This window comes from Crotalus tigris, unplaced genomic scaffold, assembly GCF_016545835.1.
Source record: "Crotalus tigris isolate CLP2741 ecotype Arizona unplaced genomic scaffold, ASM1654583v1 scf7180000017767.837487, whole genome shotgun sequence".
NCBI classification, from domain to species: domain Eukaryota; kingdom Metazoa; phylum Chordata; class Lepidosauria; order Squamata; family Viperidae; genus Crotalus; species Crotalus tigris.
In genome coordinates this window covers 268361-295342 of record NW_024096621.1, presented here as the reverse complement: position 1 = coordinate 295342, position 26982 = coordinate 268361, and the positions used below count along the sequence as shown (strand labels likewise).

The 26982-nt window shown below is 39.7% G+C and overlaps 1 protein-coding gene across 4 annotated transcripts in view; it reads left to right on the top strand.

Moving 5' to 3' along the window:
* NRP2 (neuropilin 2) overlaps positions 1-26982 on the top strand; it is a 218001-nt gene that overhangs the window by 1618 nt on the left and 189401 nt on the right. The window lies entirely within an intron of this gene.

Genomic DNA, 26982 nt, shown 5'->3' with positions numbered 1-26982 from the left:
GAAAACTCTTCCAGCCTTGTTGAAAGAAAAAAGGAGGCTGCAACTAATCTGTTTACTGGCGAAGAGGGCGCGCTAAACCCATCCGCCTTAATTACTCCTTTTGAGATACCAGACGCTCTTTTCCTCTAAATTGGTTACTGAGCCGTCAGTGAAAACTCTGATAAGGCAGATCAGACCCCAAACAACAGGGCTGGGGGAGGGGAAGAAGAGCCAGGAAACACCAGCTTTATCCGGCGAAGTGCAGCACCTTAAGATAGTTTCGAAATAACAAGGGGGGGGGGCGTCCTGAGCGTCTAGCTAGCGCGAAGGGAATACAAATTGTTCGCGGCGCGGTTCCAAGTCGATTCCAGAGAGAGTCTGATTCAATTCGAGGTCTGCTGGGGCGCCGCGGCGCAGCGCAATCCTGCGCGCACGGTTCCTGCACTAAAACGTCTGCGAGAGTTTGTCGCCCAGCCTTGCAGGATGGCTCCCAACAGTCAGGCTAGGATCAGGTTATGGTAGGTTTTCCACGAAGATGGCTTCATTTTAGCGACGAAAGAAATCGGCCACTCGCTAGGCCTTAGCCGAGCGCCGTGAAAGCTTTACCCAAGGGTGGCTTGAGCGTAAGCAGAGCGCTTTTGTCACAGCCCAGAAAAACAGCCAAGCCACCCCACAAAGTTCCTGCATCAAAGGGGTCTGGGATCTCTAAGTGGGTTTGAAACCCGGCTCTTTCCCCTCCAGCAACGAAACGTTGGAGGTTGGAGGGATGCAGCGGGTGGGTGAGGACCAACTTCGGGCAGGGCTGCAAGGTCGGTGGCAGGCGAGAGCTCAAAGTGCTGATCCTAACGAACCGGTGGATCTTCGCCTGACCTGCCGGAGAAAGGGTCGCTAATACGCCGTGAAGAGCAGTGAAATAAGCAACGTACGAGGGATGGGCGGGAGGGTGGCCTCCTTTTAAAAAAATAAAATCAGATTATTTCGCTCCCTCCCGACCCTCCTCCTCAGTCGAAAGAACAGCAGTACCGTCATTCTCGCGCCTGTTCACCGGGAGGAGGCAGAGTCCGCGACCCTTCGCGAGCCCCACTGCAAAAGGCGGCGTTGGCTACAGTCCCCGGGTCTCGCCGGGGCGGCGCTTCCCGCAGAATCCAGGGCTTGCCGCACGCCGCCACCACCGCTCTCACTTTTGGCGACGGCCAGTCTTGCGGCAGCGCCCATCGCTGCTCCAAGGTGGCGGGCAGAGAAATGCCTCCAGTCCCACCAGGCGAAGCGGGCTTGCCCTGCCGCGCCTCCGCCCGATCTCGGCCACGTTGGCGGACCTTCGGCGCCTCCCCCCCCCCACTATTTAAACAGCCGGCTAGAAATGCCCCTAGGGCCGGGGTAGGCAACCTTGGCTCTTTTATGACTCGTGGACTTCAACTCCCAGAATTCCTGAGCCAGCATAGCTGGCTCAGGAATTCTGGGAGTTGAAGTCCACGAGTCATAAAAGAGCCAAGGTTGCCTACCCCGGCCCAAGGGAGTCCGCGCGGCATCCGTGAGGCCTGTCCGCCGGCAGTCTTCTCAAGCCAAGTTCCCCGAGGTCAGGCGGGCCAGGCGGTGCTTTGGCTTTGTGCGGCTTGAGGTTTGCGCCCGAGCTTCCCGCTGAAGTCTGACCGAGAGGGCTGCCGAGAGGCCATCCTGTCGCCCGGCCTGGTCTGCCATGTTTCCTCAAACGAGCCTCTCCCGCCCTGGTGCACCTGGCTATTGGACGCCGCGGAGCTCCTCCGGGGAAAGAAGCCTCCGGGGATGGGCTGGGCGGACCCACAAGACCCACAACTGTTAGACAAGGGGGGTGTGGGGGCAAAGGTTGCCGAAGGGCGCTAATGCTGGCCCAGGTTGCGCTGTCTGACTCCATTTGCTTCCAAAAGGGACTACCAGGCTACCCACCCTGGAAGCTGCAGTTGATGGAAATAGCCCGCTCTCCCCCCTTCCCCCGGCTTGGGAAAAATCCGAAGTGGCCTGTGAGATGAAAGGCAGGCTCTTTCAGTTCTTCCGGGGTGCTGCTCACTTGTTTCTCGCCTATGATAAAAAGCAAGAGCCTCAAATGAAGGAACAGGAAAATAGTCCCTGAGTTTCAGGGGGCTCTGCTAAGTTATGCTTTGAATAAGAAAAAAAAATGCAAGTGGAGCATTCCTCTCTTTTAGGGGAGCCCTTTAAGTGTAAAAAGGTTGGAAGTCCTGGGATGGGGGTGAAAATGCCTGAGAGCCCTTTGCCTGCTAGAGGAGCCTGGAAGGGACCCTTTTCCTTGCAGCCCTGAGTGGATTACACCTATCTCAGCAGCAGTGGTTGAGGGATCTCCCCAGAGGGAGATCCTTCCCCTCAGCTGCCTGGCCCAGCCCAGCCTGGTGATTTCAGGGAAATCAGAAATGTGATTGAAGTAATGGAGGGAATAAGGGGGAGAAAGGGTGGGTGAATGTGTCGTAAATTCTGGCTTGTTTCTGAAGTCTTGGCACTGGTGCCTTGCTGCAGAGGGTGGCTGCCTTGAAGGCTGCAGTAGCCCTGTGTTGACAGCAGGCTGGGTTTTTAAAATCTCATCTTGCCCGAGGTTGAGGCGGTAGGAGCTGGGCACTGACAGATGTGTGTGTGGCTGGTGTAGATTTGCAGAGAATATCCCTCTCATCTCTGCCCTTCTGTGAGCCCTGGGCATCTGTGGAGGCTGAACAGCCAAGAACCCTTTTCAGTTCCAGGGCTTGGCCGTTCGGGCAGCCATTCGCAGGAAGAACTGAAATTTTGCAAAAGAATACATAGGGCCTCATTGGGAAAAAAACAAAACAAAAACATACTCCAATTAATTTAAGAACAAATGACAATTGTGCTGGTGTGTACATAGTGGGTGTGAAGGGGAAGGGTGGATTTTCAATTTGAATCCATATTGCTAAAGGAAAACAAAAAGTCTCTCCTAACCATCATAAGTTTCTCTTGGGGGGGGGGACTAAGACGGGTGGGTAGGCTTGTTTCCTGTCTTATCAGAAGGAATTTATTCCAACAGCCCTTTTTTCTCCTCCCCCATAGCAAACTGCATAGGGACTGCTGTGGATGGGAAAGGAGTGGAGATTTAGCAGGTGGGGATTGGCAAAAGTAGCTTTTTGGTCCCTCTCAGCTGTTAGGATTCTGTGAATAAGGAGCTCTTCCATTTTCCTCTGCAGCTGTTGTCTTCTGAAAGTCCCTGCTTGTGCATTTGCAGGATTTGCTGGAAGAACTGCAGATGTAGGAATTCTGTCCCCCCTGCAATTCGATGATCTAAATTTCCTGGGGACTAGGAGAAGTTGTCTATATTGTTAAATCCCAATCAGAGCTTGATGGAAACCAAATGGCATTGTTAACAGGTTTAGAAGAAGTAGAAGCCTTGGACGTTTGCCAGTGGGACCGGTGAAGCAGTCACTAAGGCTGCTTTTTAGTGCTGCTTGTGAGTTAAAACATGGCAGCTCAGGAGATCCATGTATGTATTGGAGGCTCCCTTTGCCCAGTCGTGATGAGCATCCTTTTGCAAACTGGGAAGCAGGCAAGAGGCTGTCCCTGCTTGTAGGGAGAATCATCTCTTTTGCACCTTGCCATTGATTTGCTTGGGCCACTGGAGCAGAAAGCAATCTGGGCAATCCATAAACTACCTGGGTACAGTGCAACTCTATACTATGTATAGGGAAGATAGAACAAGCCTGTCCCTTTAATGCCTTTCCATCTGAATGTGAGGTTTACTGTGGTTCTGGAAAATGGTCTGAGAAAGGCTGACAAAATGCAGAAATGGATACCTGATGACAGTTTAAGAGATGCAATTTTCTCACTAATGTTTTTTTTTTTAGCAGAGTTTAACATTTTGAGTAAGAAGCATTGTAGGAAACAAGAGGCATTTTGGGTTGCTTGTTTTAGAATATTGGAAAACTTTCTGATAGGACCAAAGTGAAGGACCATATTGCATGTTATGCTAGCCATCTAGCAGTATATTGGGGCAGAAATCTAGCCATTGTGGAATCTCACTTTGAACTGTGAGATGGATGAGATGGATGGCAAATAAATTTGATAAGTAAACAAAACAGTCTTTGAAGCTAGTTCCAGCAGACTATGGCTAAACAAGCTTACTATGAAATTTGAACTCAGCAAGTGTCTAGTTTTCAGGGGATTTAAAAAATTACCAAAAAACTGAGAAAGAATTAGGTAGAAGAACGTCTTCCTTATGTTTATTAGCTTTCTATTTTGTAAATCTTAAAACGTACCAGGATTTTTCAAGGACTTGTGTTTGCTTTGCTGCTGCTATAAGAGTACGAATACTGTAAAACGTGTTTAGCATGTCCAACTGCAGTTTAGCATTTGCTGTGTACAAGAAAATGATACACAAGTGGCATTAATTATGGGTAACCATGGAATGCAAGGTAGCTGTAGCATTTATGATGCATTCCTTTCCATTATGGGCTTCTGTACTGCTAAATAAATTGTAAGCCCCCTGATTTAAGGATAAATGTAAGAGATATACAGGAACATTGGTATATACTCTATATTTGGGGGGGCAAAGGAGTTGGGGAACGTAGAAGGAGCTTCTCTCATTTGGGGAGTTGAACCACTCTCAGCTCTTGTCACCCTTAGGAACAATTTCAGTTGCAAATGAACCTTTGCCTGTTGTTGCTTTTCCCAATGAGGAGGAAATTGTGGCTAATGCTTCATTTCAGCTGATTGATTTCTCCTTAATACCGACATAAAGTTAATAGAGGAGAGCAGAGCTGTGATTAAGCTATATAGCCCCAATTGCTTGACTTGGTTTGATTGAAATATCTTTTCTTTACAAATATAATCAAATAAATCTGATGCTTCTTGTGGAAGAACAAAGCTGTTTAATGGTAAAGAGGAGGATGAGAGGGCAACTTGCAGGCCAAGCTGGTTTTAATTCTACAGACTTTGATACATCCACATCAATGTAGAGTTAGGAAGTCATTCCCTAAGGGGCATAGTCAAAATAATTCAACATGGGTAAGAATCATTGCTTAATACTCTGTAATCACTTCTCAGTACTTCCATGAATGGGACTGAAGTAAGGATTCAAAGGTTGATCTCCTAGCAATATGAAATGCTAGTTGTGCATACAGAATTGGATGTGAGAGTGGGAATTGTAACAGGTTAGACTTCCTCTACAGTTAGTACAAAAGAAGACATAGCAAGAACATAGTTAGCATATCTGCCTAAGTAAAGTTGGGTACTTAAAATGTTGTATCTTCCTTACCCAGAAGAAATAGGAGCAAGATGTGAGTTTTGTATTCTGTCTCTTACACAAGTAGTCCATAGCTGTTTTCCGCCCTAATCTCTTAACCCAGACTACCTCTCAGAGAGAGGTAGGGTGAGTGAATCTTCTCTCCAGAGCCATTTAATCCTTGCCCTTTGGGCTCATTCCTCCAGTTCTTGTAATAGGGAGGACATCTGCTGGTTTAGGGCATCAGGTACAAGCTTTGAAAAACTCCTATGCTGCACTCAATAGGGTACTTTGCTGGCAGGACTTACGGGGTGACAGTTCATTCTTTAGTTTCTAAGCTTGAGAAGGGACTTCTTGAAGATCAAAATGCCACATAACCCTTGGTTTTATTTACTTAGAAAATGAATTTTTAAAATACCTTTCAAAGCAGTTTACGGGTAGGATTCATGCACTTCGCTGTCAGTAAAAGAAGCCCATTAAATCAATTTTAGAGAAAGTTTAAGAATCAACCAGCTTTAATCAAATGCAATTAAAAAAAACATGCCAATTCCAAAACATTATTTAATCAACACAATTACTAAATAAGATAAAATTGATGATGGAAACCCAAACAAACAATAGATAGAAGCAGGAGGAAGCAGGACTGCTGGATGAAATATTCAGGTTCTGTCTTGTTTGATTCTAATACAACTTCCTTTGTCCAAATATATTCCTTTATTTCATTTTGTTTGACTATTTGCTTTTCTGAATAACTGCCCTATAGCCATATTGGCCAAAAATCCACAGTAAGGCAGCTGATCTTGAAAAAGGCTAAATAGAATTGGAGCTGGTTAATATTTGGATGGGATGCTACTAGGAAATTTCTGGACTCTCCTAAACTGTGTTTTTATATATTAAAACGTCTCCAAAAGAAAGTATTGACAAACCACTCTCATATGGTGGCCAAGTAAGTGTCTACTCTATTCAATTCCAAGTTGAGATTCACCGAGAAAGTGTCTTTATCTTCCCCTAATGAGGTTTAAGCTTGCGAGTTTCTAAACTAGGGTGGTTAACCATCTGGACATAGGGAAGACCCAGGTGACAAGACTCCCTCACCCCCTCTTTTCTCTTAGAAAAAGTGATTTGATTTGCAACAGCTTAGAGCAGTGGTTCTCAACCTGTGGGTCGGGACCCCATTTGGGGTCAAACGACCATTTCACGGAGGTCGCCAAACAAGGCTGTCCGCCATTTTTCCCCCCTTTTCTTTGGCCATGCCCCTGGCACCCGGTGATGTATAAGTGGTTGGGGGTCACCACAACATGGGGAACTGTATTATGGGGTCGCGGCATTAGAAAGGTTGAGAACCACTGGCTTAGAGTCTGAAGTGCACTGATGAAGATTCCCCAGGCAGGCATAGGATTGTGGGGGACAAGAGAAGACACATTGTAGCAGGGGGACTCTTCCAAAATTTGCAATGAGGAAAACCAAGCAAATAATTAGTTTTTGTCATTATGAAAATGTAAAATATTTAGCCATTAAAGTGAAACTGGTATTCATGCTTAGAGACCTACACATCGTTTGGTTGGAAAATAGTAAAAGAGCAACTAACTAGATGGTATTTATATATTTAAAGCTTGAGCTGTTTTAGTAAGTAAAAGAGGTCAGTCAAGGCCAGATTTGGTAGGATTATCTAATAGTGGGAGATGATGCCATTTCTGAAAATGCAATCTCAGCATCAAAGATACAGCCCCCTTTCTTCTGTATAGGCTTTTTCTGTTAATTGATTATGTTCAGTATTTTTATTAGTCACATTGAAGCACAAAAGCAGTCATGTTGATTCACAAGGGAGAAAAAAAAATCCATACTGAGACCCTCTTCACTAGAACAATTGAAGATTTATACCATCTTTTCTGGTGAAGGCTTCTTGGAAATTCGAAAGCTTGCAACTTTCTGTCAATCATCCCCTGACCTAATAAAGACATTATCTCAAAATGAGTTAAGAAATAGTGTCTGCAGAATGCTGCCCAGGAAAGAAAAATGGCTTAGTGATTCAAATCAAGGAGCCAGGCTCTATGTGTATGAAGGCAAACAGAATTCCTCACTTGAAAAAACTCTATACTGTAGTTACTAGATGCTATCTAGGAAAATTCTTTCCTTCCTTCCTTCCTTCCTTCCTTCCTTCCTTCCTTCCTTCCTTCCTTCCTTCCTTCCTTCCTTCCTATTTTTTTGAAACATTAATTATTAATCTTCAATCAGCAAGAAATTCAGGATACATAAATTTGGGCATGCTGCTTCTTCTTTTCAAAGAAGCCTCTGACCAAAAAGACTAGATGTGAATGAATTGCCGACTTCTCTTCCTCTGCAGCCCCATGGAAACACAGTTGGTGGACAAGGAATGGAGTCATAGCAATAGCAATAAGACTTATATACCACTTCACGGTGCTTTACAGCCCTCTCTAAGCAGTTTCCAGAGCCAGCATATTGCCCCCAACAATCTGGCTCCTCATTTTACCCACTTCAGAATGATGGAAGACTGGGTCAACCTTGAGCCGGTCAGAATCAAACTGCTGGCAGTCAGCAGAGTTAGCCTGCAATACTGCATTTTAACCATTGTGCCATCATGGCTCTGATAACATGCATTCTCTTCTAGCATCCACCCTCACCTACATGAAGTTCCTTGGAGGCAAGAAGAGTTATGAAATGAAAGGCAGCTTCTTTTTGTTGTTGTTGTTAAAGGAAGTTCAGAGAGCATACTTCACAGTAATTTTTCAACCAGGCACTACTAATAATAATGATGATGATGATGATGATGATGAAGAAGAAGAAGAAGAAGAAGAAGAAGAAGTAGTAGTAGTAGTAGTAGTAGTAGTAGTTGGAGGGGACCTTGGAGGTCATCTAGTCCAACCTCCTTCTAGCCCAACCTCCTATACCATTTCAGACAAATGACTGTCCAGTCTCTTCTTAAAAACTTCCAGTGTTGGAGCATTCACAGCTTCTGGAGGTAGGTTGTTCCATTGGTTAATTGTTCTAACTGTCAGGAAGTTTCTCCTTAGTTCTAGGTTGCTTCTCTCTTTGGTTAGTTTCCATCCATTGATTCTTGTCCTGTCTTCAGGCGCTTTGGAGAATAGCTTGACTCCCTCTTCTTTTTGTCAGCCCCTGAGATATTGGAACACTGCTATCATGTCCCCCCTCGTCCTTTTCTTCATTAAACTAGACATACCCAATTCCAGCAACCGTTCTTTATATGTTTTAGCTTTCAGTCCCCTAATCATCTTTGTTGCTCTTCTTTGTACTCTTTCTAGAGTCTCAACATCTTTTTTACATTGTGATGACCAAAACTGGATGCAGTATTCCAGGTGTGGCCTTTACCACTGTAAAGTGGTATTAACACTTCATGTGATCTTGATTCTATCCCTCTGTTAATGCATCCTAGCACTGTGTTGGCTTTTTTGGCAGCTGCAACACCTTGCTGGCTCATATTTAAGTGATTGTCCACTAGGACTCCAAGATCCCTTGCACAGTTGCTACTATTGAGCAAGGTACCACATATACTATACCTGTACATTTGGTTTTTCTTGCCTAAATGTAGAACCAGGGCTTTTTTTCTCATAGAACGCCCAGAACGGAGTTCCGGCACCTTTTTTGGATGGAACCTTGTAGGGTAGGCAAGGCAGTTTGTTTGATGTGTGTGAGTTCCGGCACCTTTTTTTTTTTTTTTAAGAAAAAATGCACTGTGTAGAACCTTACTTTTTTCACCATTGAATTTCATTTTGTTAGATAGCGCCCAATGTTCAAGTCTGTCAAGATCCTTTTGTATCTTAAGCCTATCTACTGGAATGTTGGCTATTCCTGCCAACTTGGTGTCGTCTGCAAATTTGATGAGTTTCCCATCTATCCCCTCATCCAAATCATTGATGAAGATGTTGAAGAGCACTGGGCCCATAACAGAGCCCTGAGCACCCCACTACACATTTCCCTCCATGTAGATGCAGTTCCATTGAGGATCACACACTGATTACGGCCGGTCAGCCAGTTCCAAATCCATCTGGTGCTGATGCTGTCTAACCCACATTTTTCTATCTTATCAAGTAGTAGGTTGTGGTCTACTTTATCAAATGCCTTACTGATGTCCAAGTAAATTATATCCACAACATTCCTCTGGTCCACTAATTTTGTCACCTGGTCAAAGAATGCAATAAGATTTGTCTGGCATGATCTGTTTTTGACAAACCCATGTTGACTTTTGGTAATGACTTTGTTTTGCCTCTAGGTGTTCGCTGATTCGTTGCTTGATTATTTTTCCAAGATCTTCCCAGGTATTGAGGTCAGGCTGATAGGTCTGTAGTTTCCTGGATCCATTTTTTTTCCTTTTTTGAAGGTGGGAACTACATCAGCTCTTTTCCAGTCCTCTGGTAGTTCCCCAGTGCTCCATGATCTTTGAAAGATATAGTTCAGTGGTTCTGAGATTACATCTACTAGTTCCTTCAGAACCTTGGGGTATAATCCATCTGGTCCTGGTGATTTGAACTCATCTAGGCTGGACAGGTGCTCACTTACCATTTTTTTGCCTATTTTAACTTGTGTATCTAAACTGTTTTTTGATAGGTTGGACTGTTTTTTCCCTTTGTGTAAATACGGATGTGCAAAAAATGAATTGAGTAGTTCTACTTTCTACTTTCTCCCTGTTGCTTGTTCACCTTCTTGCCACTTTCTCCCACTAATGGACCAATCATTTTCTTAACTTTTTTCTTGTTTTTTACATTTTGAAAGAAGCTTTCTTTTGGTTATTTTTTACTTTTGTTGCAAGCCTTAGTTCATTTTGAGCCTTAGCTTTCCTCACTTCATCTTTGCAAGCTCGGGCTATTTGCTGATTTGCTGATATTCTGCCTTAGATATGTCCCCCTCTTTCCACTTTTTATACTTGTCCTTTTTGTCTTTCAATTTATCAGAGAGTTCTTTATGCAGCCATGCTGGTTTTTTTTTTTTTTGAGAGCTGTTATTTTTCTTCTTTGTTGGTATTGTGCTAGACTGGGCTTTTATAATCTTACTTTTCAAAATTTCCGAAACTTCTTGAGTTGTTTTCCCCTTGAGGATTCTCATCCATAGAATCCTCCCCAAGCTCTCTTAAAGTCCAAGACTCTAGTTCGACTGTGTTCTATTGCTTGTGCTTGCATAATGTTGAATTCCAATATTGCATGATCACTCCCCCCCCCCAAGTTTCCTGTGGCTTCAATATCTTCTATCATTTCATCTGTGTTAGTGAGAATTAGGTCCAATATATGGCTGATCCCCTAGTTCCTTTCTCTACTTTTTGGGAGACAAAGTTGTCTGCTAGGTTTGTCAGGAATCTGTTTAATCTTCCACTTGGTGCACAGTTTGTCTTCCAGTTGATGTCAGGGTAATTAAAGTCCCCCGTTACTATTGTGATGTGCTTCCTACATACCTTAGTTAACTGACTAGCAAAAAGTTCATCTATTACCTCTGTTTGGTTGGGTGGCCTATAGTATACACCCATGGCAATGTCATTCCCCCCCCTTTTATATTGATCTAAATGCATGCAAGACAGTTTTCATCATTATTGTGCTCTATTTCTGTAGAGATGTAGTTATTTCTTATATAGAGAGCAACTCCACCTCCTCTTTTATTTGGTCTGTTTCTTTTAAATAATTTAAATCCCTTTAGTTGTGTGTTCCATTTGTGGGTTTCATCCCACCAAGTGTCCATAATGGCAACAATATCATATCTGCCCTCATTCTGAATTTCTAATTCACCCTTTTGGTGCTCATGCTCTGTGCGTTGGTGTATAGACATTTGAATCCTTTATGACTGACCCTGTATTTACTTTCTACATAACCTGTGTGGTGCTTGAGTTCCCCTATTTTCTTACCACCTGTTTGATTAGTGCACTTTGTGTGGCACTCGCTATTATAAGCTTGATTTTGCTTGGCAGCAAGGTTGATATTCTAGTCCACACACACATCTATGTTACATGCACTGATAACCCTATAATTTTTAGATTGTTGAGGACATGGATGTTCTGTATCAATTAACTCACTGTCCCCGTTGTTCAGTTTAAATATTTCTGTGAATTTATTGCCAAGTAACTCAATCCCTTTCTTTGATGGATGCAAACCATCTCTTTTGTACACTTTTTCATTGGACCAGCCACAGACATCGTGACTAATATAACCAAAGCCTTCCCCTTTACATCACTCCTTTAGCCACATATTGAATTCTGCTATATGCTGGCCTTTTCCATTTTGCTCCTTATACACTGGTAAAACCTCTGAAAAAGTAAGCCTACAGCCTATCTTGCTAAGTTCCTGCCCCAAGCTCTGGAAATCATTCTGCACAGAGAGTACATCTCTTTGGGACAGATCGTTAGTGCCAAGATGTACAGTAGCATCCACATCATACTCCTTGCTGGCATTCTTGACTATCTTAAAAATGCACTTCTTGTCCCTGCTAGCAATAGCACCTGGCAGTAACACTGCCTAGGTCCACAGGCATGTAGCTTCAATAGTGCTGCAGTAGTAAGTACCTACTCAGTGGTTTGTTTTGTGGGTCTTCTAGATTCAAGATCTAGAAGTGCAGGGATTTTTCCAAAGAACTAGTTACGGTAAATGTAACTGGGAATTTGGAAGCTTGATTAGTCTTTCTGTTGACAGAGAGATGACTGTTCCTACACAACCCTTTCTCAGGAGTCCTGAGCTGGTCTTGGTCTCTGGGGAAAGAAAGGAAGGAAGGAAACCAGTAATGAGTAGCCAGGATTCCTGTGAATCAGTATGGACAACAGGAATCAAGAATGAGTTTGCTGTAAACTAATGCTAAGAAAGAGAAGTTGTGCTTAAGATAGGATGAGACATGGGCAATTTGTGTTAATATTTCTCCATGAGATTGAGTAGACTTTTCCAGCCTTTTCCAGCATAGGAATGAGTACCTGATAGATTATATGTAGTTCTTAGAAGATTTTTTTATTGTCCCCATCCCCCTCTTCATTTGCCAGCTCTTTTCCACTGCTCCTGGATTCTCTGCCTCCCTCTCATTTTGAACTACTTATCTGGAAAAGTTTGAGCTATATAAAAAAAAGTTTCAACTAAAAAGTATCTATCATGGCGTTAGTTAAGACTTATGGATGAACTATACATAACCTTAAAGTTAAAAAAATCTATGGAATTGGTCTGTGTGCTTTTTTAAATTGCACTATGTTCAACTTTTCTTTGTCCTCCTGGATCATGGAATGCTCTGAGTGTTTGTTTTCTTTTGTCAATATGTACAACTGGTTTGGAATACCAGACACCATGACACAAATATGTAGACATGGGTGCTCTCTGATCTGTTTTTTTTTTTTTTTTCCAGAAGACTTGGAGACATCTGGAGGACTTATTTAGAATTATTTAATTTATTACCTATCACATTTTTAGTCTAGGTCTTCTGCCTTCGCCCAGATCTCCTTTTGCCACTCTCCACTTTTTCTTCTGTTATTTCAAAAGTAAATGAGGCCTTTATTATTATTTTTAAAGGGCTTAAACAACTGTGTTGATTTTAGATCTATAAACTTATCCATTTGCATTGGGCCTATAAATGTATATCTAATGAGAGAGCCAGCTTAGTTTAGTGGTTAAGGCACTAGGCTAAAAACTGAGAGGCTCTGAGTTCTAGTTCCTCCTTAGGCATGAAAGCCAGCTGAGTGACCTTGGGCCAGTCACTCACCCTCAGCCAACTCACCTCACAGGGTTGTTGTTCTGGGGAAAACAGGAGGAAGAAAGAGCATTAGATATGTTTGCTGCCTTAAGTTGTTTATAAAAAAAGTGTGGGATATAAATAAAAATAAATAATGGAATGTAAAGCAGGATACTTATAATTTCTGTCAATCCATTGCCTCCATTATACGTAAAATGTGTATAATGTCCAGGGCCATATTTTGGGGGGAATCTACCAGCAATTGTATTAGCAAGCATTTCTTATTTGCAAAAATAATTCATTTTATGCAAAGTGCATTCTCCTTGAATATACATATTTCTCTTTGAAATACAATCTGCATTTCTTAGCTTTTTTTGTTGCTTTATCTCCTGAGATATTCAAAGCTTAAAAATAGATTGTGATGATAACATTTTGCGAGGAGCACACTGCCAAAGCTTCCCTATAAGGCCTATAACTAGGCTATGAGTTCCTTTTGCCTTAGCAGATGGCACTAGCTAGTTGACTGTGTCTAATCTGAAAAAATGAAGTGGGGTCAGACCTGATTATCCCAGACTTGGATGGGAGTCTACCAAGAAATCCCCAGACTGCAGATTAGCCTAAAGTGAAAAAAATTCCCAAAATAGAGAATGACAAATTATTATTATGCCAAGAAATCTGCACAACAGCATTCATATAGTCACTATAGAATAGAATAGAATAGAATAGAATAGAATAGAATAGAATAGAATAGACCTTGGAGGTCTTCTAGTCCAGCCCCCTGATAGAGCAGGAGAGGTGAGCATCTCTTTAGATTCAAAGACAAAATCTGCTTGGAGAACACATAGCCCCTGTCTGCAATTCCTTAAAGCAAGTGTGTCCTTTCCTGGGATCGCACAACTGCAAAGCACACATTTGGTTTAAGGAGTTGCAGACACATGGGTGCCCATGCTTGCATCAAAGCACTTTTTGGCTTTGAATCCAAAGTCCTTTCACAGCTCTAGTAGTCATCAAGAGTTGAATTTGACTGGGAAGAGGCTTTACCTTTTACCTCCTGAGTTTAAAGTAGACGTTTCAGCAAAGTTTGTTGTTCTGGTCCCCAATAATGTAGAAATAATCAGGGTAGCTTTTTTTTCTACAGATAACAAATGGGGTTTCCAGAGAATAGTTCAAGAAATTGAGAAGATGTTGACAAAAGAAGGAGCAAAAGTTGAGAAGCTGTTAATAAACAAACCTGAAAGATCAAATAATGTGTATACAGAAGTAAACCTTCTACTGGCTTACTCAGCTGGAGTCTCTTCTCCCTCCCAACCTGATGTGTCATAGTTAAGAAACACTTATAAGCATAACACTTTATTGCATGAAAGGCTCAGTATATTTTACAAGAGCAAATGTAAGCATTCCCAACAAATCTACTTTAAGTAGTTTTCTTTGCCAAGCACCACTCCCTCATTATGGCAGTAAGAAAATAGGGTCATTTAAATAAATAGGAAACCAAAAGGAAAAAGTTCTTGTTTCCTTTACTGTCAACACATTTCTTGTAACAGGAAAGTGGAAGAGCAATTTATTTATTAGAAAGTACTGTTGAAACAAAAGGCTGGGTTTCAGTATTGTACAAAGGCATGGTTGGTTGGTTTTTTTTATTATTATTTATATCCTGCCTTATATCTCTGAGAGATTGCTCAATGTCCATGTTGATCTCCCCAAATTTTACCCTTGCAACATCTTTGAAAGTGGTTGAGAAACTGTGATTGATCTAAAGTCAGCCAATATGCCCTGTGGAAGAGAGATTCTCCAGTTGTAGGCCAGCATCTGACCACTGTATTATCGACTCTGAATTGAAAAAGACACAGGGGTTGAATTGTCAAATAACACTAAGCCAGAAACCACACGGCTTGGGTTCAAAGAACTTTTTCTAAACCAAAACAGAAGAAACCACATTACGACTTACTCTGTGTGATTAGTATTTTGTGACATCCTTGTAAAAAAGTATTTTGATGAAGATACCATAATAGTTTCACAGCATGAATCCCAAGTACTATTACTGAGAAACAGATTTCAGTTAGTTCAGTTGAGTTCACTCTAGTAACTGTTTCTCAAATATAACTGAGGTCCAAACAGTATGTGAAAAAAAATGTGTTGCCATGATGTACAGATTCTGTTGAGAGCTTTACATGTTTGTAATAAAGCATTTCATGGTTGCTGCTGTAGTCCAATCAATGTAGTCCAACAAAGTAGACTTGAGTTAGAATAATCTTCATTCAGCTACTGGGTGTAATCTGAGTGCACAGCCCTCCCAGAGTTCCTCTAAGGGTGAAGCTAATTCAGGTTATGGCTGTGATGATAAGGCATGTACAGTATCTTCCTGATACATTCAAGAACCAAGGTATATCTAACTCTTCCAGTAGCACTTTTATGTCCAGTCTTAATTTTTTTTTTGAGTTGTATAGACATTCTAAACTAGGAGTGTCAAACTGCCGCCCATGGGCCGGACGCGTCATCCAGAAGCCGCACCCACCCCATTGCCGGCAATGGCAAAACCGTCTTGATAGGTTGCACGACATCACATGACGTTGCAAGTTTGACATGTCTTTTCTAAATAATAATGCCTCTAGGGGTTTTTTTTGTCACTGTTGTGTCATGCTTTCTGAAGAACTATTGGGTTTTTTTTTTTTTTTGTTCCTGTGCTATGTTTGAATGGCATATTTGAATCAAGGCTCAATCAGAACCAAACCAATCAAGGTTTGGTTCTGAATATATCGGAACTGAGTCCATCTTTCCCATTGGAAGATTAAGTTCTATAAGAGAGAGTGGCAACTGCCTTCAAATGTGGCAATGTTCTGTGTTCAGCTTATATGAGGTGTTGCTTTGAACATCTATAGAGGCATGATGGCATAGTTGGTTGTGTGAAAAAACAAAGCTTACATGGCTCATAGATTTTCACTGGCTAGCCTGTTTTCTTATAAAAGGAAAAGGAAACTTGCGACGGGTGCCGCCTTGCAAGACAATAATAAAGCAGTCTGAAGAGATAAAAGGAGGTGGGGGACGGGGGAAAGCTCTGGCCAGCTTGTTGCTCTCTTCTTTTTTTTTAACATTTTCTTTTTTATTGAAAGTTTTATAAATTTTACAAAAAAGGAAAAATAATACAAAACAAAAGACAACATATACAAAAAAATAAAACTAAACAATACATATATTAAGTAAAAAAAAAACCCATCCCCCAGCCCTCCCAAAAAAAAAAAAAAAACCCTCCCTTCCCCCCCCCCTGAGCTTCCCAGAGCAGAATATAGGCTTAAAAAATAAAAATAAAAATTAAATTAAAAACTTTATATTTATATATATAAAAAAATTATCTATAATATATATGAAAATAAAACTTATGAAAAAACTATATAATATTTTTGTATACCCAATCTAAATTGTATAAATTTTATCCATTTATCCCAAACAGCAAAAAACTTCTCTTGCGTTTGTTGCTTTAAGAAAGCCGAAATCTTTGCCATTTCTGCCAGATAAGCTACTTTAAGAAACCATTCCTGCAATGTAGGCAAAGATTCCTTCTTCCAGTATTGTCCTACTAACAGCCTAGCGGCTGTGATCAAGTTTAACATCAATACAACCTCCTTTGTATCACAATCTGTAACAATACCTAACAAAAATAATTGCGGAGTAAATTTTACCCTCCTTCTAAAAATTCTCTGGATATTCCACCATATTTTAATCCAAAATGCTTTTATCTCTCTGCATGACCACCAAATATGATAATAAGAAGCCTCCTTATAACCACATCTCCAACATTTGGGTTGCACGTCAGGATACATATAAGACATTTTTTGTGGATCAAGGTGCCATCTATAAAACATTTTATAAAAATTCTCCCTTAAGTTCTGTGCTTGAGTAAATTTGACATTTCTCACCCAAATAGTTTCCCAGGTGTCCAATAAAACTGGCTCACCAAAATTCTGCGCCCATCTAATCATACAATCTTTAATTAGTTCCGTTTCTGAGTCCAATTCAACTAAAACCCCATAAATTCTCTTAATGTGGGTTTGTCTTTGATCCTTCAGTTGCTTAATAAGGTTTTCATCTTCTCTAAGAAAACCCACCTTACAATCCATCTTCCATCTATCTAATAATTGCCTATATTGGAACCAAGAATAAGTAAAATTTTCTTGTGCTAACTCTTCCCGTGATTTTAATTGCCAGTTTTGTCCATCCCATTTAAGTAACTGTCTATAAGACACCATATCCATTTTAACCCCTCTTTTTATTCCTTCTATCGCATGCCAAGGTATAGCCCATAATGGTACTTTAAAATCACTTTTATAATATTTTCTCCAAATCCTAAGTAAAGAAATTCTTAAAATATGAGATTTAAAAGCCCAATCTATTTTTTTATTAAATATTAAATAGGCATGCCACCCATAAAGTAAATCCCATCCCTCTAAGTAAAGTATCTCAGAATTTGTCAAATTTACCCAATCACTAATTAATGTTAAAACCACCGCATCATAATATAATTTCAAATTTGGTACCTTAAGTCCACCCCTCTCACGGAAGTCTTGCATAATTTTAAACTTAACCCTTGGTTTTTTCCCTGCCCAAATAAATTTGTTGAGACCCTTCTGCCACTCATTTAAATTAATCTCATTTTTCAAAATTGGTAACATTTGAAACAAAAAAAGAAACTTGGGTAGAATATTCATTTTTATCACTGCAATTCTTCCCATGAGGGATAATTGCAACTTTTCCCAATTCTTCAAGTCCTTCTGTACCCTGACCCACAACCTTTCATAATTATTTTTAAATAATTTTGCATTAGAAACAGACAGCATCACCCCCAAATATTTTACCTTATTAACAATCTCAAAACCCGTCAAGTTGACCAAAATCTGCTTCTCCTGACTCGACATATTTTTAGGTAAAATTTTAGTCTTATTTACGTTAATCTTAAAACCCGAAACCAAACCATAATGATGAATCAACTGTAATAAATTTACTACAGAATAATCAGGTTGCGACAAAGTAACAACCAAGTCATCCGCAAAAGCTCTCAACTTATATTCTTTTTTATTAACATATATTCCTTTAATTTCCTGAGACTCTCGAATTTTGATCAATAATATTTCCAATGTTAAAACAAACAACAATGGCGATAAAGGACACCCCTGTCTAGTACCTTTCTCTATTGTAAAAACCTCCGACAAACCTCCATTAACAATAAGTTGTGCCGTTTGTTTTTGATATATTACCGTAAGGGCTTGTAATATCTTTTCACCAAAATTCATTTCTTCCATTACTCTTAACATAAAATGCCAATTCAATTGATCAAATGCTTTTTCAGCATCTAAAAATATGAGCCCTGCAGGAACTTGGTTGTTCTTGTCTAAATATTCTAGTAAATTAATAATTTGTCTGACATTATTTTTCATATACCTTCCTGTTATAAATCCTGATTGATCTTTATGCACAAGATGATGCACCACCCTCATAAGCCTATTTACCAAAATTTTTACAAATATCTTATAATCCACATTTAAAAGAGATATAGGCCTGTAATTTTTTGGTAGGGTAAGATCTTGATCCTCCTTTGGAATCAATGATATAAAAGCACTACGCCATGAAGGAGGAATCTCTAAACCCTGTAAAATACCATTAAAAAGATCATGTAATGGTTGGATCATCTCCTCTATTAGAACTTTGTAATAAACAGCTGTTAACCCATCCGTACCCGGTGCTTTCCCTAATTTCAATTGTTGAATTGCTGAGGTAATTTCCTCCTTAGTAATTAAACCATTAATTTCATATTTCTGATCCTCAGTCAGTTTAGGAAAACTTGCCTCAGCTAAATATTTATTTATATCTAGCATTTGTATATTAGTAGATTTATATAGGTTTTGATAATAATCCAAAAAAGATTTTTTAATCAATTCCTTCTGAGAAACTAATTTACCCTTATAGTTTATTTTCTCTATTATTCTTTGTCTCTGTTTCTTTCTTAATTGATAAGCCAACCATCTCCCAGGCTTATTGGCATTACAAAATGTATTTTGTTTCATAAATAATAAGTTGGTTGCAGCTTGATCTGCTATCAACATATTAAATTGTGACCTTAATAACTTTACAGATTCTTTAATACTCTCATCAGAAGGATTTAAAATCAAAGCCCTTTCTTTTAATTTAATTTCATCTTCAAGTTCTCTACGTTTCTGAATCTGATTTCGCTTATAAAAATTATTCATTTTTATCAAAACACCGCGCATAAATGCTTTACCTGCATCCCATACCATTGACATTGAAGTCCCCTTATACATATTCAAAGCAAAATAGTCCTTTAAACACTCCTTTAGTTTTTGAACATTCTTTTCTTGTCTAAACAAATTTTCATTAACTCTCCAAGATCTTCTTTCCTCTTTCTCTTGAATCAGCTCCATCCAAACTGGACTATGATCCGTCAGTGATCTAGGAAAAATCTTTACATTCTTTACTTTATTATACAAGTCCGTGGTAATCAAGAAAAAGTCAATTCTTGAAAAAGATTGGTGTCTATCAGAAAAAAAAGTAAAGTCTCTCTCCTCTTGGTTACGTTCCCGCCAATAATCCCTTAATTCCCAGTCTTCTTTCATATCAAAAAAGGCTTTAGGTAGCCTTGCTTGTTTAAGAAAAGGAGAGGAACCTTTCTTGTCCCTTTGTGTATCTAAGACACCATTCCAATCACCCATTAATACCACTGATCTATAATCAAACAATGTTATTTTTTGATGTAACTGCTTATAAAATTGTTCCTGTTGTTGATTTGGAGCGTAAAGTCCAACTATAAGTACTTTCTTACCATATATACCAAGTTCAATCATCACATATCTCCCCTGGGGATCTGATTCTACCAGACAAGCTGGTAGGTTTTGTTTAACATATATAACAACTCCCCCTTTCTTCCCAGGAGCAGGAGATATAAAATGAGATCCCAAACGAGCATTAACTAAATATTTCTGGTCTTTAAGTAAAATATGAGTTTCCTGTAGACAAATAACATCATTGGTATGTTGCTTCAAATAATAAAAGATTTTTTTCCGTTTCTGAGGAGAATTCAATCCATTAACATTCCAGGTCAAAAACTTTGCCATCTCCCTTGGCACGCAGCCTGGAGAAGACACCATCAAAATCTGACAGAGCTGCGTGTGTTGCATAACTCTTGGGTCTTGCTCCTCCCACCGGCGGTGAAGCACTTCCAGGAGAACTCTCTTTGGGCTCTTTTTTACGTTGCTCCTTCTCTTTACGCTTATAGGCTGCACGAGTCATCCTCTGCTCTTTAGCCTCCGTCTGGCGTTGCTTTGCCACTTCTATCATCCCTGCGGAAACCAAATCTAATGCCTCAGATTGCTGCTCAGCTTCCTTACCACTCAAAGATTTCCGACCAGATGAAGTTGAGCCTGCACCCAGGACCGAAGTATAAAAATCTCTAGCTTTATCAACTGTGTTCAATCTGTAGCGTGTCCCAGCATGGCTCAAAACAATACCCATCGGAATTTCCCATCTAAATGGCATCGATCTAACTTTAAGCTCATTGGTTAAAAAAGCAAAGTCTTTTCTACTTCTTAAAATTTTGGATGGGATTTCCTTTAGAATGATGACATCTTGGGCGGCAATCTGAAATCTTTTGTTGTAAAAGGCTTGTATAATCTCATTCCGCAGGGACTTCTTTGTAAAGTAAATCACCACATCTCTAGGCAAATTCTTCTGCTTAGCAATCCAGGAGTTGAGTCTATAAATTTTTTCCACTTCTCTCTGTAATTCTCCTTTATCCATATCCAAGGCCAGCGCCAGATCAGTAAGGACCACCTCCACCAAATCTTGATTGATATCTTCCTTGAGGCCTCTAATCCTCAGGGCATACTCCATCTGTCTATACTGAAACATCAAAATATCTTCTTGTGAGGAGTCCACCTTCCTTTCCACGTCTTGAATTTTGTCATCCAAAGAGTCAACTTTGTCTTCCACTTCCTCAAGCCTTGCGTCGAGCTTAACCACCACAGTAGCCAAACCTGAAACAGCTGCCAATATATCTTGTCGTAGTTCATTATTATTTTCTTGCAATTTAGACTTTATCCCCGTTATCTCTTCTTTGAGATCAGATTTAATTTCTGATTTAATCTGTGAAACAAATTGATTCATTTCCTCTCTCATTTGAACTACAATCTCTCCCATTATGCCTCTAACCTCTTGTACTGAAAGTCCAGGTAGAGGAGGGGAGGGTGGTGGCTGGTTGCTCTCTTCTTACAAATATTTATCAGGATAAGCAATTCAAATCTTTAGCTGTGAGAGACATCCAGTGTTGAATAATCTATGATCCTTGGCATGTGCAAATGGCTCTTTGTCTTTCTTCCCAAATATGCCACTTTAAGTCTATGCCAATCACCTCTTGTTTGACAAAGATACAGACTTAATGGTGGATTTGGTTAATTCACCTGTAATTTTATTTGTATCGGTCAGGCTCTATCTTCAGAGAAATGAGTGTGATACTTGAGATCCACTAATGTGACTTCAGTACCTAATCTAGTAAGAGATAAAGATAAATCATGACAAGGAGGAACCCTAACCCTGACTTCCCCACAGATGGCTTTTGTAATTAACAAAGCAGGGTAAAAACACATGTTAGATGTAGATAAATTTATGCCAGGATCTGGTGTGTTCATCCATAATGAAAGCCTGCTTTAGTTCCCCAAAGAGATGTCAAATGTGAAAAGGGAAGAGTTTTAAATAGAAAATAGTCTGGTACTCTACGAAGAGAGAAAAAGCCTTCTGTAGTTCAGATACATTTCTTAAAACTGGAAGGGGTGAACAGAGCGGCTGCCAGCATATATGTAGCTCTGCGGTGTTGAGAGGACAGTTTTGGGCAGTGAATGGGAGACCAAGGATAAATCAGATGCTTGGACTACCAGCTATTTCAATCTCCCTTGACTAGCTATAAAAGGGAGCCAAAACGAATAAATCCAGTTTTGAATGGCCATGTCGCACAGCAATTCAAATATTGTTTGTGCAACTTGGAGCAATATGTGCTCATAAAGACCTTGAAATGCTTTGCTAAAAGCTAACATTTGCAGAAATGACTTCAGTAAATCTAGCAAAAAAATATTGCAATGGGGAAAGGCAAGCCTGCAGCAAATATTTGGTAGCTACTAACCGGTTTCTTTGGCTGAGTTAAAGTTTTTCTTGGAAATGAGGGCTTTGAAAAGGAACTGGATGGTTGTCAAAAACATCTTTGAAACATGCATGCTTGCCTTTAATTAAGAGTGCTATTTTGCCTTATTTGGTCATTGATACAGTTCACTGGTAACTTTTAAAGCCTAGAGCCTTGAGATTGGCCATAGCAGGTATATATTGCTTCCTAAGAGAAATTTTCTGGGCCATGTTTTGGAAAGGCTTAGTTGTGTTTTATGTTTGGGCTCGTTGTCCTCCTTACTCCAGGAAGCCTGACTAGAGCAGCTTCTAAAGAATTGGCTGAGTTGGAGTAGCTCCATTTAACTAGTATTTGCAATGTTGCCTTTAACAAGATTCCTATCTATTCTACAATAAGATGTAATTCAGCCATCTAAACACTTGTAAAATTCATTGATTTCCGCAAAGAGAATTCACTACAGACTACACTATTTAAATTGCTCCAATTGAAACCAATGAATTTTAAAAAGCTGGGTTTACATAAGTGAAAGTTGTGGAGGAAGAAGTATATCTACATGTTTCTAAGGAAGTTGTCATATTCTCTGAACGTTTTTCATATTTGACAAATGGGTGACTTTTTTTTTAAAAAAAAGAGAGATTGGATATAAAGCAGCTTCCTTTATTAAGTAGAGATTGCTGGTTTCTTATTTGATAAAGTTTTCAAATGGAGGAAGTATTTAGAAATATTGCTCTAAAACAGTATATATGAATTTAGAATAACTTTCACTGGCAAACTCAGTGGGGAACCTCTATTTTTTTTAGATCAATATTTATAGAAGTGCATATATAAGGAAAAAGAAACAGTTCCAAAATATCAGTAATTGTGTGGTAGGCAATATAAAACAGCTATCTCATATTTCATTTGTCTTTTTCCATTTGTAAATACTGGCTATAAGTTTGTGGGAAGAATACAAAGCTTCTATCACACTTCCCAGTGGCCTCTTTGTTTGTAAATATGACTCAGTTTTGCAAACTCTAGTCTGCACATGAATGGCTAAAACTTTTGGTGTGGTTAGAGGTGGATTGAACTGAAATGGAACAAATGATAATATAAACAATAATTTTGACCAAAAATATGACATGCTCTTATAGATGGATGTAGTGGAACTTTTAAAAAAGGAATATAAAATTTCAAAACAAGTGGAATGTTTTTATTTATTAATGACTAATGAGCAAAGAATAGAGTGTTTAAATGTTTAATGTTTAAATTGACTTTAGAAAACATATTCAGATGCTGTGAGGTATCTATACCTACAAAGATCAGCATCATGCAAGCCATGGTATTCCCTGTGATACTCTATGGAAGTGAAAGATGAACTTTGAAGAAACAACATAGGAAGAGTATTAAGCTTTTGAATTTTTGGTGTTGGAGATGACTTCTGAGAAATGCATGGATAGCCGTGAAAGCAAATTGCTGGATCATTGAGCAAATCAACCCAGAATTCTCACTCAAGGCACAAATGTCCAACTCAAATTATCCTATTTTGGGCACGTTATGCAAAAGCTCCATTGCTCGGAGAGGTGGAAGAAAAGAAAATTAGAAGGAGACAGCAGCGAGGTGGATAGACTTAGTTACAATAGTGATGAGTGCACTGTTGGAAATGCTGAAGGACCAGGTTAGGGAAAGGTCATCATGGAAAGAATTGGCGTGGCTGCTAAGAGTAGAGAACAACTTAATGTCATGTAATAAATCATTATGAAAATCAACTAATCTGGTTTTCAGGGAATCTGAGTATTTCTTAGTTCCCTTCAGTCATTTTTTCCAAAGCAGATTGTAGCACAATGCTAGTACCTTTTAAAAACCCCTTTAGCGTATAATCTCTCTTCTCCACTAAATGTTCTCTGTCACCAATTCTCAAGCATTTTCCTCACTTCCATAGATTGTGTTTTCTTAACCTTCTCCTCTTTAAAGTTTCGATACTACTGGATACAGGTGAGTTGAATCTGTGTTTGGAATGTTGCTTGGGCATTGTATAATTCTTGAATATATGTTAGTTTCTTCAGTTTAAGGAGTTTTATTGTTGAATGATTCCCCCTGACAAATGTATGAGTTACTCAGTAATTCTAATGCCTCACCAATACTGCATGATTTTTTTTTTCAAATACCAGAATCCTATAAGGGAAGTAGAGTTTATGTGAGTGACAGAAACATGTAGCAATTGATCTCCATATTTTACTAAGTGTTGCTTCCTGTTCGTTTGGCTGTGGAAATGGCAAGGATCTTAGATGGAGGAAAGTATCTTACCGTCATTTAATTGAAGTAGAACTTGCCAAAGATTGATGGTCAGAACTAAATCTCAAAAAGCCCTTGAATTAAAAAATAATACTATAACTACTGAACTTGACAATAATATTCAGTACAGTATGAATTATACTGTGAAAGCATCATAAGCAACTCTATCATAGCTGCAATTCACCCAGGCTTATACTGTGGAATATAACTTGGACTATATATACATTGTCAGAAGTTTAAAAAGGTTTCATTAACTTTTGAAAAGAGAACTGTTCTCTTCACTATGTTTTGAACTTTTCTTTTGGGGTATTAGCCACACTGATACCCAAATACTTGCAATATAAAAGTCTTGGATTTTTGTTTTCTTGACTTATTAGGATGAATAATTTCTCATCCTGGAGCCATTTTAAATTATGGGCCCCCAAAGAAAGCACAAGAATTATTCTCTGCATATTTTATACCGGTGACACTTCTCTCTCTTCCTTCTGACTCATTCAGATCTATTCCTCTCTTCACTTTTTTTTGGCAATATGTTACGAGTCTGCTTTGAGGGCTCTTACCTTGGGTTTTGCTTGCCTAAAGATAATTTGTATCTCTCAAGGTATGAAAACATCAGTCTCTTCTATCTTGAACTTCAAAGGCAGGATACTAGTTAAAGACAAATCCAGATGTTCTACTATGATGTCCTTGAATAGATTGTAAGATTCCTGATTTTTAAGCCCTATTTCTCTGCAATAGAGCAACCCCCCCAGCTCTTGGACAAGGAAAGCAAACAAAAATTAGGGGGGAACATGGCTATTTAGCAGGCTTCCAGCATGGTTGCATTCCAGGATACAGTGGCCTTGTACCATCAATAGCCCTAGAGGAGAACATTAGGAAGCTGTCAGGTTCAGATAAGGCTCGGATCCTCTCCTGTGGGACCCTTGGTTGTATTAATAAGGAAAAATTAATTTTTAACCTCTGGGATGGCTGCCAAATCCTACGACCTTTTGGCAGCCCAGCTGTGCTGGAAAAACAAATTGTAGGTATCGAAGAACAAAGGGGGAGGGAATCCTACCACACATTAAACTACAGAATTTATTGATGATGGAGGAGGGAGTTTTGTGGTGCCAAAATAAAAAATATCTTTCTTGTTTGATACTGCCCTCCATTTAGCATTGGATGGTTGCAGATGCAAGAATTGTGTTTCCCATGAGGCCACAGATTACAGTTCTCTAATCCAGAACTTGGGACAAGTGGCAGCAACGTCATACCCAAGGGAATGAGGGAGTGTCAACAATTCCAGCTTTACCTTCATCCTAATAGCAGCCTTTTGACACTTCTAATTAATACATAGGCAAGAAAAAGGAGAAATAGTTTCTTTGCAAAAAAAAAAAAAACCCAACTCCTTCTATCAAGCTACAAAAATTCCTACTAGACTTGAAGTCTGTATTGTAAACCATGGCTGCTCCTGACACAATTCAACAGTGGCACTTAACAGAAGCAGAGTTCTAGTCATAGTGTTGTAAATGAACAGGGTAAGCCTCTTTGAAGTCAACGTCAAATCAAACCTCAAAGGCTGGTCTCTGATGTCCTTGTATTTCTTTCCTTGTAATTACAGGAAAAGAAAAATCCCTCTGTTGCCTAAGGTGGAAGTTTGCTTTAATAAAGCCTTCTGGAATTTGCTGTTTGCTGGTGCAGTGTGTACTTTCCAATATTTGGTTCCAGTCCTCTTCTGTTTGTTCTCTCAGAATATTGCACTGAGAGTGACATTTTCCTTTGAATTATGACTTCTCATGATCACGTTATTGAATGCTTTTCCTGATTAATAAATCTGATACTTGAAAGGTCAATTAAGAAGTGTTTGTCCCATCTATGGAAAAAGTAGAATGACTGTTCCCAACTGCAAAGAAATGTCCTGTAATTGGCCACTGGTAATTCTGCCCTAGGTGTGGGTTACATTTAGAAGAGTGAAGTTACCAGGTCTTCAGTTATTTAAAAGACCATTTACTACAAATAGAATCTGCAAAGAGTACAGGCTAAGAGGCCTTATCCCTCCCCCCAGTGTGAAGAGCAGTGGGAGGTGACTCAGAAGAATGAATTCTCTCTAGGAGCATCCCTTCTGCAGAATAGGCTACCACCAGAAATAGCAGATTCTATGCTTTCATTCATGATGCTTAGGAATCTGGAAGACCTGGCTTTTGGGAAACTAAGCTTTTGGGAAACTAAGGAATGAGGAGTTGTGTATATTTGAGATGAATGAGGACACTGGCACTAGGAACTGCTCCCGCTTGTTAAGACATGTTTTGATGCTTTATAATTGTATGATGTTTTATATGTTGCTGCAGTTTTGAGTAAAATTACCAAGACGGCATGAAAGCATTCCAGATAGACATGAAAATCAAAAGACCCATTAGTTGGAATTCAGTACAAAGAACACCCCCTTAAAATAAAAGCATTCTATGTAGGAATTTATTTCCAGTGCCAGAATTCATGGTCTTTCCACGTACCATCTCCACTCCTGGTGACTCTGACTCTGACTCTGAAGTGCCTTGTTTTTAATGTTTGATAATGATATGGACCTTGAGGCGAGTCTAAGAACAGTGATGCTTGTCCCAAAGTGATGGCAGTCAAGCAGCATTGAGACTAAGTCATAATACTATCTCCAAACTGGATGCTGCTTGCATATATTGAACGTTAGCTC